This window comes from Lissotriton helveticus, chromosome 10 (assembly GCF_964261635.1).
Source record: "Lissotriton helveticus chromosome 10, aLisHel1.1, whole genome shotgun sequence".
NCBI lineage: Eukaryota > Metazoa > Chordata > Amphibia > Caudata > Salamandridae > Lissotriton > Lissotriton helveticus.
The window spans coordinates 206,041,226-206,059,379 of record NC_136071.1 but is presented as its reverse complement, the minus strand read 5'-3'; the positions used below and the strand labels follow the sequence as shown (position 1 = coordinate 206,059,379).

Genomic DNA, 18,154 nt, shown 5'->3' with positions numbered 1-18,154 from the left:
ATCGCCCAAAATCAGCCAAATCATGTCCATCATTCGCTATCTGTACTGCGAGGGGCCCGTAGTAAATCCCCGGTCAGCCAAGAACAAAAAGAACGGGGTGCCAGAAGGCTTAAGCCCGTAAATGGGCAAACTAACTTAGACTGGACATGGTTGAGCAGGTCCATAAATAACAAGCCGGAAAAAAACTGACAAGACAACCAGACAGCCGGGAAATCGTCCAAAAGCTTCAAAATCTGCTCCTGGAACATCAATGGCATTGGGGACAAACGTATGGACACAGATCTAAAACTCTACATGCAAAGCTTCGATATCGTAGCCCTCCAAGAAACTTGATCAGACTCCCCACCACTACTTCCAGGCTTTTCCTTGAACTTTGTTCCTCCAACTCAGTCCGCAAGATTTGGTCACAAAAAAGGAGGCCTAGCCATATACAGTTCATTAAAAAGCACAAGTATAGTGGAACCACTTCCACACAACCTAGACTCTCCGAACGCAATCCAAGCACTACGAATTACCATTAGAAACCAGGGAAAGAGGGAAGTGATCATTTTAATAAATGTTTATCTACACCCCCGTGGTAAGAAGCAAGGAGCTCGGCAGTTGATAGAAGAGCTGTCAAAGTTATTAACCGCAGAGCACACTAACAGCTTGATTGTCAGCAGTGACTTCAACCAGAATATGCTCAACAATCCTGCAACGGAAGCCTGCACCGTCGACAACTCTCTTGCTTTGGAAGAATACTCGCAGGACAATTCTTCAGGGGGTAGAACTACAAAAGCATCACTCCGACTTCTAGAAGCATTGGAAGATCTGGGCCTCAGAGCACTTAATGGGAGGTTCCCTGGGGATCGACCCCAAGCAGCCACATTCCACAGCACAAAGTCTAGCTCAACAATTGACTTCACCTTCCTCTCGGGTAACTTGTTCCAAACAACTATTGATTTCCATATTGGCTCACTTGATTACAGTGATCACTTACCACAAGAAGTAACACTAGAAGCCTTTACAATACAAATTTCGGAACGAGCTATCGGTTATGAACAAGCTTTCACAGTAAAAGACAAGCGTATAAAGTGCAGAACAGATGATCCCGTGGTCCTTCTGCTTTACGCCAAGCAAGTATATGGCGAAAACCAAAATGAAGCAAAGGGCCTTATAGCCAGCTGGGAGACATTTACAGAAGCTTTGCGAAAAAATATGGGAAAAACACAGAGGAGAAAGCAGCTCGAAGGAGGGAGTAATACCGCCAACCACAGGCAGTACTGTAACCTTGCTTTGACAAATAATGCTCGCCTAAAAAATCTAAAAACTCTGATCGGCCAGACTTTACGAAGAGTAGGGAAAGATCCCGATGCCAAGGATGAACTGAGGCTACTAAAGCGTGACCGTAGGAGGTTGGTATGGCAACTCAAGAGGGAATCAGAAGAGGCCCTCTGGGCCAAACTTTTACATGACGCCAAATCAAACAACAGTACGCAATTCTGGAGGAAGATTAATAATCTGTCCAAGGTCCAGAATTATGGAACTAATTCTTTTGTCCAAGAAGACGACTGGATAACCTTCCTTAGCTCACACTTTGGGGGCACTGATATCAACATCCAAGGTACCTCCACACAAATAAAATGCACCATGGACTGTTCAAAACTCACCTGTGATTGCCACGAGTTCCAGCAGTTAGACCAGACTATTGCAATTAAGTGTGCACTCATTTGTGACAGAATTTCAAAGGGGAGGCGCGAGGGGGCTTCGGGCCCAAACGGGATCCCACCCCTACTATTCAAGCAAGACCCTGCGTTTTGGGCAGCTGCCCTTAAACCAATGTTTGTTAAGATCTTGCAAACTTCTTTAATTCCATCATCGTGGAGGGGAGCCATCATTTCACCGATCCTCAAAAAAGGAGACCAAAGCGATCCAAAAAATTACCGGTTAGTGGCCCTGCTCGATAATGAGGCAAAATATTTTGCGGGCCTCCTTCTGCAGGAACCGTTATCCTGGGCAGCCGTTGTCTCAGCAATCCCATACAACCAAACAGGCTTCTGCAAAGGTATGGGAACCTCTTCTAACATCTTAGCACTATCTTTATTAATTGATGCAGCACAAGAAGCAAACCAACCACTCTATCTGTGCTATATTGATTATAGTTCGGCTTTCGATCATGTCGACAGGAACCTTCTGTGGGAAAAGTTATTCAAACTGAACATTCCTCCGCTGCTCTTAAAACAATTAATTCTCCTTCACAGCGACACATGGGTGCAAGTCAGGCTGGGCACCGGTGACCATCTTTCAAGAAAGATTCCAACTTACACAGGAGCAAAACAGGGCTGTGTTCTTGCCCCAACAATTTTTAATCTTATTATGGGAGACCTTTCCAAATTGCTGAATGACTGCAACTCACACGCTCCAAAGCTAGGGGGCTCACAGATTTCCAACCTTCTCTATGCAGATGATTTGTTACTCATCAGCCAGACCCCGGTTGGCCTTCAGCGGCTGTTGGATATCACTTCAAGATACTCCGCTGTTAACAGACTCACCATCAACCGGGAAAAATCAAAAGTTATGTGTATCAACCTTTCCAAAAAGAAAGCAACTAGAAACTGGCTCTTGTCATCTAGCAAGCTAGAAAAGGTCAGTGAATATCGATATCTGGGGGTCTTTATAGACCATAAGGGCAACTTCACTCCGCAATGTGAAGCCATAAAGAGAAGAGGAGTATCTGCGGCAATGACACTCAGAACCCTAAAAAACACAGTTTCCGGTCCAAGTTTTCTCCCCCTAATAAAGGTTATACAGGCAAAGCTAATTCCAGCAATTACTTATGGCAGTGAAGCTATGAGAGGGAGAGATGCTCCCTTATTAGCTAGAACTGTGGCAAAAGCACTTCGTATGACCTTTGGCTTACCAAGGTATTCATCGCCGGCTCAAATGAGGCTAGAGTTCGGGCTTCAAAAAGAAGAGCTGGCACGTAAGGGAGCCTACATAAAAACCTGGCATAAATTAAGCAGGGTTGAACCGAATACCTTAAATGCGCTCCTGTGGAAGGAACTTCAAAACAAACCAACATGTCCAGCAAGGAGGTATTTGGAGGGAGCAATTGAGGATCTAGGAGTACAGCAACTTTGGTCACTCCCAGTCTCCGCAGCAGTCTTTAAAAAGGTGGTCAACAAGACAGTCCGGAAGGAATCAGTACTGCCGGACAAAGCCGCCCTAATCAAGCGGGCTCATGGTTGGCTTACAGTTCAATCATACACCGCGCCTTCGCCCCAATCCTATCTGCAGATTGGTTTTACCCAAAAAATAAAAGAGAAATTCCTGAAATTTCACCTGGGGCTACTGCCTTCAGCGGCCCATCTACCTCCATGGTTACGGCCACCCTCACCTACAAGTTGTCAACTTTGTGGGGAAGGAAAGGAAAACATAGTCCACCTGATCACCACCTGTTCCGAGCTCACTCACGAACGACGAGTCTTCTTGCGTCCGCTTTTTAACTTCCACAAGATTCGGACTTGTAGAGAAGCAGTCCTGGCTTGCTTCAAAGGGGACAACATCCAACTGAGCTGTCGAATGGTAAAATTTCTTGAAAGAGCTGAGGCCCGCTATAAAATCTTGAAGGAGCCAACTAAAAAGAGCAATACCTTAAACAGCCCAAAGGATGACCCTAACGGTACCCCGGAAGCCCAATTCATACATTGACTTTTTGACTCTCATACTTGATCGTTTTAACAAGATGTTAAGCCCCTTCCATTTGTGTTGTTGATTTTCTTATCCAGTTTCCCTGTTTACTTGTTTTATGTACGGAATTTTAGTTTTTAACTCATCTAATTCAGACAAACATCTTATAAACTGGTGCTTCTTTGTTTTATTAACATTGTAAAGGTTTTAATTAACCATGTACAATAAAGTAATAATAATCGTCTCGTTTTAGCTTATCACAAACCCCCGAAACATCATTCTCTCTTCTGGTACAAGAAGTGATTTCTTCTCGTTGAACATGAAGCTTAGACTCTCGAGGAGGGCTACCCCTGTCTGTGAGGGTTTTGATAGTCGTTTTGGCACTAATCCATAATTAAGATATCATTCAGGTATACGATAAAACGTGTCCCTGGAGAGAAGAGTCTCTCCATGACTGGGCTTATAACCTTGGTAGAACATCATGGTTTCAATAAGGGACCTAATGAAAAGTTAGTGAGTACAGAGGGTTGTCCCATAAGACCTGCAGAAACCTGTGATGTGGGAAAAAAACTAGAATCGTCAGGTAAGCGTCCTTCTGATCCAGTTATCCCATGCAGTTGGAAGGTCTAATGATGTCCCTCAGGAGGTGGATACCCTCTATCTTCAAGTGCCAGTAAACCAACCACTCATTAAACTCCTTGAGGCTGATCACAAGACTTTGAACCCCGTTGCAGCGGTCCCAGAATGCCTGTTTCCGGTCCAGGAAGGACCTGTCCTGGCAGTTCAGGCTGGACTGTTTCCATGAGGAGCAGGGTCATGACTGATTTGCATATGGCTGGGTTCATACTGGGGTGGCATAGTGAGCAAAAGAATGATGGATTAAACCCAGATCGCTTGACTGGGGTAAGTGGTTGAAAGGTTTCAGCACTCTGTCCATCATCTTGTTCTGTTTGTAGCAATTTATCTTGGGATGACCTCCAAGAGCGGTCTATGCCCTTTTTTGGATCCTGCACATATTTGCCCAGTAACGTGACCATCCTGACTTCTATCTCGGGGTCAAGGCTACCTTACCATCAAAAGGAGGAATGGGGTCATTCCACCTAAAGACATACTCTGGCTTCTTTCTCTAGAGAATTCCTCATTCTGCCTGTGAGATAAGTTGCAACCTTCTCTATCGGAGTCCACTTGGATGAGCGGGGGTGAAGGGGGTCATCCTGGTCTAGCATGTCGGAGGTATCATTCCTCGAGGGGTTAGGAGCAGGGTCTGAGGCAACATCTGTCATCAAACGCCATAGCCTGCTGGGGGTGGTGGGGTCACCATCTGAGTCCCCCTGAGAATTGTCCCCATCTATGCATTCTTGGGCTGCTGGCACGGCGGGTGGTGGTAGGTCCCCAGTATCCTTGCCTTTAAAGACAGATGCCAGGGGTTCTTTCTAGCCCAAAGATGGGAGGGACTGGGAGAGTAAAGCCTTCTTTAGGCGGTTGAAGTCATCCATATCCACCAATTGGGCATGTTTTCTCTTTTCTCCCTCCTTGGTAGGAGCTTTATCAAGAAGCCTGGAGAGATGAGGATCCTCGCATCGGGCAGCGCCCTCCACTAAAGGGAGGGGACCTGGGTACCTGTATGCCATCTGGATAAGTTGTTTCCCCAAAGGAGGGAAAGCCTCGGCTACTGCCCAGTCGGCATCCAATGCATGGCAGAACTTGTCATCAAGCGAGAGTAGGAAATGGACTCCTCCTCTATGTGCCACTCCTCCTCTTGCATACTCTTCATCATTTGTATTGCAGTTGCATTATTTAGGGAATATATACAGCCTCTGGGTTCAGTTGCAATTTTGGGAACACTGGGGTTCAATCAGTGGGTCTCTACCCGGGATCAAGCTCGCTCCTTATGACTTCTGGGTGGCTACCTGGGCCTTGTTCCAGCTGTATTTTTTGTCTAGGGAGAAGAAGTCATGGGTACAGACCGCTAGGACGTAATGGGGTGGTGAGTTTCTTGAGATACAGACCGCATAGAGCCTATTACCACTTGCCAAAATTAAAAGTTGGCTCTGAGAGATGGGCGCGCGATGCGACCCAAGATGGCCGGTTAGCTGCAGAGCTCGGCACCACCTCGGAGATCGCAATGAAGATAACGGCGGTTCCAGCGGTATTTCAAATAGCTGTTACTACTCTACTCTACAGAATGCTGCCTTCATTTGATCATTTATTCTGTTTGACCATCAATTTTTGCAGGTGAACCCTTTTTGGCTAATTAGCGGCTGCCATTTTGTTTCCTCTGCCTGCATTTTTCTCCTCAGAAAATGACCCACATTGCTTAGAATGCTACTTTTTTCTATTTTTTGTATTCTCTTCTATTTTTTTCCTAAGAGATGATGTTTCTATACTAAAAGGAGCATTTCCTGTGAGGTTTTCACCTCTGACACAGTGTCCTACGCTGTTTGTTTTATATCGCTACACAAGGAATTCCTGGCAACTTGTTACACTGGCTCATGGGAAGAAGCAAAGGTTTGCTACGTCTTCTCGCTCTACGATCCCCATCTCCACCTAAATCAATGTCCCCTATCTCATTGGATACTGTACTAGAGGAGATACGGGCATTGCAACCTTTTGTTGAAGATACCAACTTTAGCTTTCAGACTTTGGATAATAAGTGGTCAGATATGGACTCTCGTCTGTCTTCTGTGGAACAACAGATAAGTGAAGTGCAGGATTCATCAAGCAGAATTTCCTTCTTGGAGAAAGAGGTGTTGCAACTTAACAAATTGTCTGAAGACCTTGAAAACAGAAACCGACGTAATAATCTCTGATTATATCGTCTTCCAAAAGGTCTTGAGGGCAATAACCCTGTCGGTTTCTTCACCACTTTCTTCCCACAGCTCATGGATCTCCCCACATCAACCAAACTAAATATTCAACACGCTCATCGATTGGATCCGCATTTATCTTCCTCTTCTGCTCCTTCCAAACCTCGTGGAATAATTCTTCTATTTTTGAAAAACACTGACATATTAAAAGTCTTAAATGCTGCCAAACTTAAAAAACAACTTTCTTGGACTAGTGCCGGACTCTTCATTTCTCAAGATGTTTCGTCAGCCACCACTAAATGTAGAAAGGAATTCCTGGACCTTCGTCCTGCTCTTTGTTCTTTTGGTGCACGATATGGACTTTTCCATCCTTGCCTTTTTAGGGTTACATTCTTAAACAAGACTTTATCATTTGAAAACCCCGCTGGTCTCAAGAAATTCATTAATTTTCACTCTTCATTTTCGATGGAGATTGCTGGTCCTTCATCTCTAACTTGAACTTTAATATTTTGTCTATTGTATTTGCTTCTTCTTGTCTTTAATGTGATATGTCTCTTTGCTAAATAGACTTTTTTTATTTATTTCGTTCTTACTCATTATGTTATTGTCTTTTTACAGATTTAGTGGAATTTGGTATATACCCGCCTGTGACGGTAGGCTAGGATCAGACTGTATGCGGGAACTAGCAAGAGCAAGTTTTATTGTAAGAACTCGGTTCTTACGTGATGCCAGAATTAACAATACAAAATGACGGTATGTCCTTTAGTCCTGTTTCACTTCACAGGAACTGCCTTTGGCCTTGTCCCTTCCAGAGACCTTTTTCCATCCGCTTTCTTCACTTTAAGGGTCCTTTCCCCTCAGGTATCCCGTGGCGCTCAGGAGAGAGAGAAAAAAAAAGAGAAAAGGAAGGGGCCATGAGAACTATGCTCACATCTTAAAACCAATAAGGGAAGGTGTGAGGGAGCACCAGTGCACAAACTAATGCCTGGTGTGAGTGAACTACTGTGCTGGGAACTGGGTAGATGTGAGGAGATATTAGGAGGTGACTAACGATTGGCGTGCACCCTCCTCCCATCCACCCAGTAACACGTTCCTGTACCTGTTAGAGCCACGCTCCTCCGGGAGCGCTGAAGGGGAGCTACTTGTGGTCGTTGGCCTCCAGGCTCAGTCACAACGTCTTCGTCTCCTTCCGGGGTCAGTAGCAGCACCGCTGGGCTCTTCCTTGCACACTCTTCCCTGGACTCCGGGGACTCATCGTCCTTTTCGCCGGCTGCTTCTCTTCCTGGTCTACGCGGCTCCTTGTCACGATCCTATTCCATTTTCAATGGTTGCTCGTCATAGTTGTAGGCGGTGTCTTTCTTGTCTTCTCCCCAGTTAAAGGGGCCGGGTCCATAACAAATGGTGTTCTTGTCGTCCTTCTGATATCTCCAGACATTCCAGTCTTCAGGCTGGAAAGAGAGGAAAGGACTGGGTTCAGGTGGCACAGTCCACCAGTCGCGTTTACTCTCTTGTGCCACCCCAGCACGGCAGGAATTGTGACACCGCCTCATGTTCCTGATCCCATATATGTTAAATAAGGCGTTCTGGTGTGGTGCGTTGCTCCCCCTGTTGGGTGTGCTGTCTTTGTTTTTGTCCATTGCCACCCCTCATTTTTACCTTTTGTTTTTCTGTAAAGGTATGTACTGCAGTCGTCAGATTTCTGGCATGTACTGTCTCTTCTTCTTTTTTCTTTTTCCTCCTCTTCTCTTCTCTACTTGCAATGACGTTTACCCTCACCTCCCCATTACACTTTTGTACTTTTTCTCTATTCTAGCTCTCTTTCATAACGATTGAAGCATAGCAGGTTCTTTATTGTTCTTCCTTTATTTTCCGTCTCTATCCTTACTTTACCTATTACACCCTTTATGCTCTTGTACTATTGTTAACTTTATTGTTATGCATATAATGTTATTTCTTTTTTATTCAGAGTTGTTACATGGAATGTAAAAGGTTTTATTAATCCTATAAAAAGACAGAGAATTATTTCTCATTTAGCCTCCTATAATCCTGATTTGGTCTTGTTACAAGAAACCCATTTAACGGAAATTGAGGCCCTTAAGCTAAAACGCAACTGGATTGGTTCGGTTCTTGTTTCCCCCACAAATACAAAAAAGAATGGTGTCATTATCTTATGCCATAAAATATTAGATTTCTCTGTTATTACACAGGACATAGATACTGAAGGTAGATGGATTCTGGTTAAACTTCTTATTAATAACATTCCTTTAACTATATTTAATGTATATGGTCCATCTCATCCAGGTTATACTTTTTGGCCTACTATTAGTAAATGTATTCAACATAAAGATGAGTTTTTTATACTTGGAGGTGATTGTAACCAGATTATGGAACCCTTCATAGATCGCAAATCACAGGTATGTTTTACTCCCCACAAAACTCACAAGCAGTTTCACAGAACAATTACACAGACACACCTTGTGGATCCCTGGAGACTCTGTAACCCTGACCAGACAGAGTTTTCTTTCTACTCTCCTCCACATGGCACCCTAACCTGATTAGAATATATCTTCCTCTCCAAGCCTTTAGTTCAAAATCGTATTTTTTCTTCGATTGAACTCATTTTGATCTCTGATCATGCTCCAGTGATTGTTGACTTTGATTTGCTCCGCCCGCAATCCAAGTCCTCTAGATGGAGATTCAATAATTTCCTTTTACAGGATCCAGTTTTTTCCTCCTCTTTTGACTTATTTTGCTGAGGAATTCTTCTCTCTCAATGAAGACCCATCAATTTCTCTGCTGTAGTGTGGGATAGTTTTAAAGCTACAGCTCAGGGTTATGTCATTGATTTTGTTTCCAGGAAAAAGAAATTTATTCTTAATCAACATAAAGCACTGCTAACCAATATAAAACGTCTGGAGCACCAATTTTATACTTCTTCCTCAGATTCGGCGCTACAGCAGCTCATCCGTGCCAAATTTAATTTCAATAAGATCTCTACGGATAATGCTTCCTCTAATTTACTTCGAAGTAGTGCCCTGTACTATGGTGGACGAAACAAGGTTGGTTCGCTCTTAGCTAATGATCTTAAATCTAGGAAGGAAAGGGTGTTGATAAACTCTATCCAATACACAGATGGTAAACATTTATTTAAAGATCAGGACATTCTTTATGAGTTTAAAAAGTTTTATGAGAATTTATATACTCCAAAATTACCAGCCTCGGATGCTTCTATTGACTCATACCTCAGCAATATCCCTCCTCCCTCTTCTACAGATCTTGACTTTACCTCTTTGGACACTGACCTTTTGATTCAGGAAATCGCTACCTCCCTTAACTCTCTAAAGAAAAATAAATCCCCTGGCCGGATGTTTTTTCGGTGGAATTCTACTTACACTTCTCCAACTTGCTACTCCCAAATTTTTTTAAACTCTTCAATATTTTGTACTACTGGTAGGGCGAGTGGCATCTCCTTAGAAGCATCTATATGTCTTATTCATAAAAAAGGAAAGGACCCCAAATTCTGTAAGAACTATCGTCATATATGTTTGATAAATGTTGACTATAAAAAAAATTCTAAACTTTTGGCTTTACGTCTTGAGTCTCTTCTTCCACATTTAATTGGTCAAGAACAAAGTGGTTTTGTCAAGGGCAGATTAACTACTGATAATTCTCGACTATTTTTTAATGTTTTTATCAAGGCATCTTCGTTATCTTATCTCTTAGCCACGATATCTATAGATGCGGAAAAGGCCTTTGAGGGTAGATTGGTCTTTTCTCCTTAAAACTCTTAGTTGGCATGTTTTCAGCCCTAAGTTTATCTCTCAGGTCTCTTTACTTTATTCTGCACCTGTAGCGTCCACCATGGTTAATGATCTTGGTGTCCGACAGAGTTGTCCCCTATCTCCCCTTTCATTCATTTTATCCCTTGAACCCTTTTTGTCTCGGATTCGCTATAATACTTCCATTTCTGGTTTTCTTTTTGGGGATCATCACTTGAAACTTTCTACCTATGCAGATGATGTCCTTTTTTATTTCAAATCCAGTGACCTATCTTCCTCATTTACTACAAGAATTCTCAGATTTTTCTTTGGTGTAAGGTTACAAAATAAATTCAGACAAAACGGAAATCCTTCCTATTTCTAAAATCTGCCTTAAGGAGCAGTTTGATATAACTGGTTTTCGCTGGAATAGTTCCAGAATTAAATATCTTGGTATATGATTTACTAACTCTATTTTAGATTTGGTCAAAATAAACATGCATGAAGATCTTGACTCCATCTCCAAACTCCTTTCTTCTTGGAATCCTCTTTTTCTTTCCTGGTGGGGTCGTCTTGACTCTATTAAAATGATGATTACTCCAATTTTACTATATTTAATTTTCAATGCAAAAACATTACTAGCAGCCCTTGACTGGCGGCTGGTGGAGCAGAGAAGAAAAAGGGAGCCTGGAGATTAAAGAAGGACTATTGTTACGCTGTATTGGACTGTGTTTGGCTTCATGTTTTTTCATCACCTTCCCTATGGTTCATGGCATAGGTCGTTTTTCTGTTGTTTGAAGAGCTGCTGGAGCAAAAATAAAGCAACTAGAGTAAGCATAATCCTCGTCTCTGGGTCCTGACATAGAATGAATGTTACTGTGCAGTAATTCCCACCAATACCACACAATTACAAGTTAATCCCCTGAAATGGGGAATTACTGTGCAGAGCCAGTTTTACCAAGTGGAATTCCACATGGTTTTCCTGGTTCCAGGAGGGTTAACGGTCACAATTATTACCTGAGCAGGGGGGTAAATGTGAACAGGGTGGCAGGTGCTGGGCGTGGGTGGTGGTAGGGACGCTGGAAAAGTCAGGAAGACAGGGAGTAAAGGTGCTTTGGCCTTGCTGGAAAATAATGCTGGGGTAGGAACGGGACGGAGGCTTGGCTACTGTTGCAGCTCAAGCCTCATCTGATTGGTTCTGAGAAAACCATGTGGGGGGACTCCAGTCCAGTCATGTTCAGGCAGAGCGGTATCCCTCCGGAATACTTCTCCACCGAACTCATAATGATGGCCCTGAGTGGGAACTAACTACAAACAAGTAAGTTTAAAAACAGATATTAATGAAAAGGAAGCCGGTACATCTAGATTCACAATTTCATAGTAATATACTTTAAATATAACACTGAAACAGACATACCCTTTCCCACTAATTATAGGAGAGCTCCACAAGCCAAGTACGACTCCTGTCTGTGATGGAAACATTAGAGCCATTTGAAAAATCCCCTTTTCGACTACTGAAAGTGCTGCTATGCCATATCAGTGGGAAAGTATCCTCTACACAGATTCCAGTCACTAAACATAACAAATGCATCAGAAGAGGAAAGGGGTCTTAAAGGGCCTGATTTACAAAGGGTCACACTTGAAAGTCATAAATCTGTTCTCATACTCTTACGCCTACATTTAAAGCAGTTTCTGACTTTTTTATGGATTCAAGAAGGATCCAGTGATATAGCTGACAATGGTGCAGCAGGTGCAATGGCAGAGGAGCGCAGGGGTATGAGGGCTCTTCTGCACCTCAATTATGTCTATCTTGTAATACTTAGTCTACCTTCATTGATCAAGCGCCTATTGGCTTCACCAGTGAAAAGGCCCCAGGAGTACTCCAGAAAATCTATGACACTTGTAGGTTTCTAAGAGAACTCCAATATGTAAAATGTACTCATGCAGAAAACACCCACGTAGTAAAGTCTCAATGTGTAAACAATGAAGGGTGAGCTTTTGCACATATCAATTCTTTTTTTCTCTACAGGGAAATGTTTCTTTCCTTAGAGAAACTTTATGCCCTAATAAATATGGGAGGGTTCCCTCCCTACTCACATTGAAATCTTAATTTCCTGTCTTTTAGATAAATATTAACTACCAGCAAGAGGTATGTGAATTCCCACGTTTGTAAAACTTTATGGCTGTACAATCTGATAGGGCACTCGCATAGGTTACTTGGAGTATAATACAATACAAGTTTGTGTCAAAGTTTCAGACACTGGGTTATTATTTTTAAAACAATTTTTATTGCCATTTTATTATTTCACATATAAGCAGGCATACAGGAATGGCAGTTAATCAAGACTTTACAATCATATGTCGCGGTTCGCTAGTTCAGGTGATTTCCTGAGATTACATGTAAATACAAGAGGAAAATGTAAAAGACTCATACATATCTTGTGGCATTGTGTGGGTCTTGATAAGTTTTAATGTTTGCCTAACAGAGTGGTGTGTCGTGGAATATAAAGCCGGTTTGTTAAAGGGGAGAATCTACCGGTGCGTGTGCCTAACTGGGAATTAGAATTTGGAGAATTCGGTCAGGTGACCTGGATTGTCTGCTTTATCCCTTGGGGACAAAGGAATATATTTTGTCATGTGTTTTCATAAGCAGGGGGGATGAGGGGCGTGGCCAGGAGCATGTAAGTTGTTGGGAATGCTGTTCCGCCACAGTGTTATGTACTGCCTTGGTGTTCCGTTCTGGGGGGGTATCGTCTGATCATGACTCTTGGAGCAGTTGGGGATAGCCTTCTCCTGCATCAAGAGAGGACCCAGGCTGAGTGGCATGGTTGGAGCCCTCAGGCGCACTCAGGGCGATGCTGGTTGCTGTGTGTCAGCCCCATGTTGGCAAAACTGATGCAGCAGCATGGACCATTCCATGGAGATGTGTCTCTTACGTATCCCCTGCACCTCCTCCCTCCTAATTGGGTCCTCGTCCGCTGAGCCCCATTTATTGACTGTTCCCACCCAGGCTGCTGGGGGGAGGGGGGGGGGCGCTTGGGGTTCTCCAGTGCATAGCAATCCTCCTTTTTGCCAATAGAAGAGCTAGGGAGGTAAATTGTGCTTAAACGTTGAGAGTTTTGCGCTACGGAAGAGCCCCAACCCACTAGCTTCCCATGTGTCGAAGTCTTTGAGTCCTGTTATTTCCTGCAATGTCTCGTGGATAGTCTTCCAATAGGGCCGTAGTGTGGGGCATGACCAAAATATATGTGTGAATGTCGCGTCTGTGGATTAGCATCTCGAGCACACCAACTGCATGTCTGGGCAGAAGCGCTGGAGCCTTGCTGGGGTGAGATAGGTGCGGTGCAGTATGGAAATGTTATGTTTTTGAAGCGACATTTCTAGAGACCTTCTTTGGGTACTCCAAGACGCGTTCCTACTCCTTATCATGGAATGGGTGGCCTATCTCCTCTACCCATTTCAATCGCAACGGGGCTAGTGTAGTGGCAGTGAGATCTAATCGCTGTACAAAACCACCGTGGTCCGTCCAGGTTTGCGTTGTGTGGGCAGTGTAAAGCCCTTCCTTTTTGGGCAGACCAGCTAGTGGGTACAGGAGTATATAATGGGGTATTGCCGGAAATGCGATGTATTCGCAACATGCATGCCCGTGCGACCTTTACCTGGATCAAGTGCGACGCTCTGGGTTGTGTGCCTGGGAGCAGTAGGCGACAAACGGCCTGTGTTGACATGGGCCCCTTGTCTGTGGCCGTCTCTGCTAAGTGGCATCCCGCCGTCCATCTAGACATCCACTGCGTTTGCGCTGCATAAAAGTCGGCCTCAAAGGACGGCGCTCCCAACCCTCCTTGATTCAATGGGAGCTGCAGTTTTGAGATTGCAACTGTACGACGTTTGTCACCCCATATGGGGGAACTCAGTAGAGTGTCTAACTCACGAAAACAGGAGTGTTGGTGAAATAGTAAAGAAATTGTGGTACGAGGATCATCTTGGCCAAGGCGATTCTGCCAATGGGTGGCAAGGGCAGAGCCTTCCAGAAATGTACCCGTGTCCTGGCTCCCATCAGGGCTCGGCAGTGATTTACCTTCAAAGAGGTCAGCCGGTGAGTGATAAAGTCTGATACCAATGTATCGCGGAGCACCAGTGCTCCATGTTATGTGAGAGGTCCCAAATCCTAACTCCCATGGGGGAAGGTGAGGATTTAGGGGGTATATAACAGTCTTCGCCCAGTTGACTTTAAGGCCATTTGTAGCTGCAAAGTCTGAGAGAATGTCTCCCATGGGGCTGCGGTCGGACTCTATGTCCCTCACGTAAAGTAATAGGTCATCCACATACATTGATACCATATGGGTGGTTCCTGCAATTGATGCGTCCCCCTCTTGCCGTAATCGAATCGCTAAGGGTTCCATAGCCATGGCGAATGGGAAGGGGGAGAGGGGTACCCCTGCCTGGTACCCCTCTCTACTCGGTAGGGCCATGCTAGGGTACCAAACGCCTTTTCAAGGTACAGGCCTCCCTGGGGTAGCGCTCTCTGACTCAATCCTGAACCTGAAAGAGCCTACGGATGTTCTGGGATGTATTTCTGCCTGGCACAAATCCATTCTGGTGTATGAGCGGCGGAAGCAGAGGGCCCAACCGGTCCACCAGGATCTTGCCCAGGATTTTACAGTCAGTGGAGAGTAGCGCGATTGGTCTGTACTAGACCAGGTGTGTCGGATCTCGATCAGGTTTCGTGATCGAGACTATAAGGGATTCCCGCAACAAATTTGGTAGTCCCCCACCCCTCCAGAGCTGCTGCGTATTGCCTATATAGTGGTCAGTTATGGTGCCAGTTGAGTAATGAAAGTGTTATAATATTCTAGGGGCAACCCATCCATCCACGGGGTTTTATTTTGGGCTAATGCACGGACCCCCTGTTTCACGTCAAACTGCGTAATTTCCTGTTCCAGTTGGTCTCCATTCTCGCTCGGAATTTGGGGCATTGTAAGGGGGTCTAGGAATTGGGCAAGTGTATCCCGGCTGTCTCGTGTGGGGCATTGATAGAGCATTGCGGTGTAATCGCGGAAGAGCTGCAAAATGTCAGAATGGGCTGTTGCATTCCACCGAAGGTGTCCCTAATTTCGGTGATTGGACAGAGTTCTTGGTGCAGGCGGGCCAACCAGGCCAGAAGTGTGCCTGATCTATCTCCTTCCCTGTGTCTTTTAGCTGCATACAATTTTAAGTTGTATCGCCTTAAGTCCGCCAAGCGTTAGTCAGCGATGCCAATTTGAGTTCTGCCCTTTCAAGACTTTTATCAAGCACCCTGCGGACTCCAGTTATTTGTTTGATACAGGCTCCCTGCATCACAACTTTAAAAGCATCCCACTCTAACATTCTGTTTGATGCTGTGTTTGTGTTGTCCTCAAAATATTCTACGATGCTATTCTAATGATTGTGACGAAATACCGGGTCCTCTAAACATTTGCTCTGCAATTTCCAAGTCGGGACTGGCGGGTGAGGTGGCCTCCATCTAAGGGTTAACAGATGTGCATCGTGATCTGAGATTACTTTCCCTGCGAACATAAAAAACAATCAAGTCGCACCCGCAGGTGGTGGGGTATTGAATGGTAGGTGTATAGTTTAGTGGTTGGGTTTTGGGTTCGCCATGCATCCGCTAGGTCCCAGTTTTGTGCCCATAAGCGGAATTGTTCTGTGTGCGCTTGCGTAGGGGAACCCGTGCCTGGAGGATCTGATCAATCTAACGTCAGGGCTAGTTCACAATTATAGTCGCCCCACAGCACCCATGGTGCGTGTGTCAATTGTGAAAGAATTGTTGACAGTGAGTCCCAGAACTGCCCTTGGTCCGTGTTCAGGGCGTAAATGCTGCATATTAACAAAGGTCGCCCATCCAACAGTCCCTCCAGGAATGTGTGTCTTCCTTCTCTGTCCACTATACTACGGGTTTCTTTAAACAGAACCCCAGGTCTAAGCCATATCATTGCCCCCCGGGCGAATGCGGAGTAAGTGATGGCACAAAATATACCCCACCAGTGCTTCTGTATTCGGTCTACTTCTTTTGAGGTGAGGTGTGTTTCTTGCTGCAGTATGAGCTGTGCCTCTTGCCGCTTCGCATATGAGAACACTGCATACCGCTTTCTTGCTGTATGCATTCCCCTGACATTTAAGGTCCGGAAGCTAATATCTGTTGTGTTTGATATGGTTCCTTTTTAGTTCTAAGGATCCAGGGGAAAAGGCATGGGAGGTGTTGCGTCCTGTCTTCGTCCCTGCCGCTCCTGCATGCTGATCCGACATATTGAGGCGCCCGCCCCGAATGTGATTGTGCTCGTAAAGGTTTAAAGCAATTGGGAGATGCAACAGCTAATCTTGAGGAGCCAGGTTCCAACATTGTGGACCCATCACAACTGGTGATACATCCAAACTATATGTTTCAACAGCGTTTCTAATGTATTGTGAGCGGTGTACTCTACTGGTTTTCTAAGCTCATGGCCTTGCGCGGCCATTTTGCTGTATGTGTCGGTCGTGGGTCTAGTGTGTTTCGGGGCAATTGCTGGTAGCGGCGTTCATTGTCAAGTTACTGGTCGACAACACTGTGTATGCGGCGTGTATGTGTAGCATGAAGGGAGGAAAGAAAGTTAACCTTAAGTGGCTAACCATTACAGATCGACGTGCCTGTCATGTGGGTTGGCACTGCTGTGAATGCGACCTGTGTGTGTGTCATGAAGGGGGGAAAGAAGATTAGTCTTAGGTGACCGGCTCTTTCAGATCAATGTGTCTGCCGTCTGGGGGGGGGGTCACCAATGGAGGGGTTATAGAGTCTTTGCGGGAGACACTTGTATCCCTGAAATTGTCCTCAGACGAGAGGTTATGTGGGCCATCCTCTCTGTCTGACGCCATCAAGGCTATATCCAATTTAGCTGCTGCCTGGATAGCCCTCCTGAGTTCAGCTATTTTTTCCTCAAGGTTAGGGGGACCTGCAGCTGGACTGCGTCCTTTCTGTTCTTACTTCTTGTGTTCTCGTTTTCCCCAGGCCTCCCGACCCCTCGATCTCCTCGAGCTGCGAACTGTCTCCCATTGCGAGCCGCCCGGGATATTGGTCTCCACCCAGTCGAACACTGCCTTTGGGTCCGTGAAAAATGTGGTGCTCCCATCGTTAATGATTCGAAGACGGGCTGGGTACAACAGCGGATGTTGTATTCCTTTTTGGGGGAGCATTTTCTTTGCTTCTATGAAAGTAGCCCTTTGCTGTTGCACTGCTTTTGAGTAATTAGGAAAAACCATCACCCGTTTATCTTTGACTTGGAGCGGGTTATGTTGCCTGGCCGCCCTCAACACAGCATCCATGTCTCTGAAATGAAGAAGTTTCAGAAGCAGCGGTCGCGGAGGCATCCCCGGGGTGGGTGCCGGGCCAGGACCCTGTGGGCCCTTTCAACTGAGAAGAAAGGTGTGAGTTCAGCATCCGGGTTGAATGATTGAACCAAGTTTTGATGTACCTTCTACTCCTTCCGGCAGGTTTATCACTCAGATGTTGCTGCGGCGGGATCACCTCTCCTAATCGTCCGCCTTCTCTTCTAGCTTAGTCACCGGTGCCTGGAGACTCCGTATATTGTCCTGATGTGCTTTAGTTAGCGGTTGAAGGCTGGTCAGGGATTTTCCCCCCTCTGTTACTCTGTCAGCCAACTTTTGATGATCGTCGTGTAATAAACCAAGGTACAAGGACAGGGCCCAAAAATCTGTCCTCCTTTCCGATACGGGAGTGCTCTATTGCTGCCAGCACTCTGTCCAATTTGTCAGGCATCGCTTGCGGCGTAGTAGTATCCGATGTTTGAGTTTGGTCTAGGTCTATCAGGGGCTGTTAACGTGCTGGGGCCGTTGCCTACGGGCTGTTAGTTTGGCACTGCTGCCCCATATTTTCGTCAGTCCGGGGCT

At 45.2% G+C, this 18,154-nt stretch overlaps 1 protein-coding gene across 1 annotated transcript in view; it reads left to right on the top strand.

Annotated features, from left to right (window-relative positions):
• Positions 1-6,289: 6,289 nt before the first annotated feature.
• LOC144786167 (parvalbumin beta-like) overlaps positions 6,290-18,154 on the top strand; it is a 477,581-nt gene continuing 465,716 nt past the window's right edge. Inside the window, exon 1 of the mRNA XM_078665163.1 lies at positions 6,290-6,295. The gene's annotated coding sequence lies outside the window, so the exon portion shown is untranslated. The remainder of the gene's footprint in view (positions 6,296-18,154) is intronic.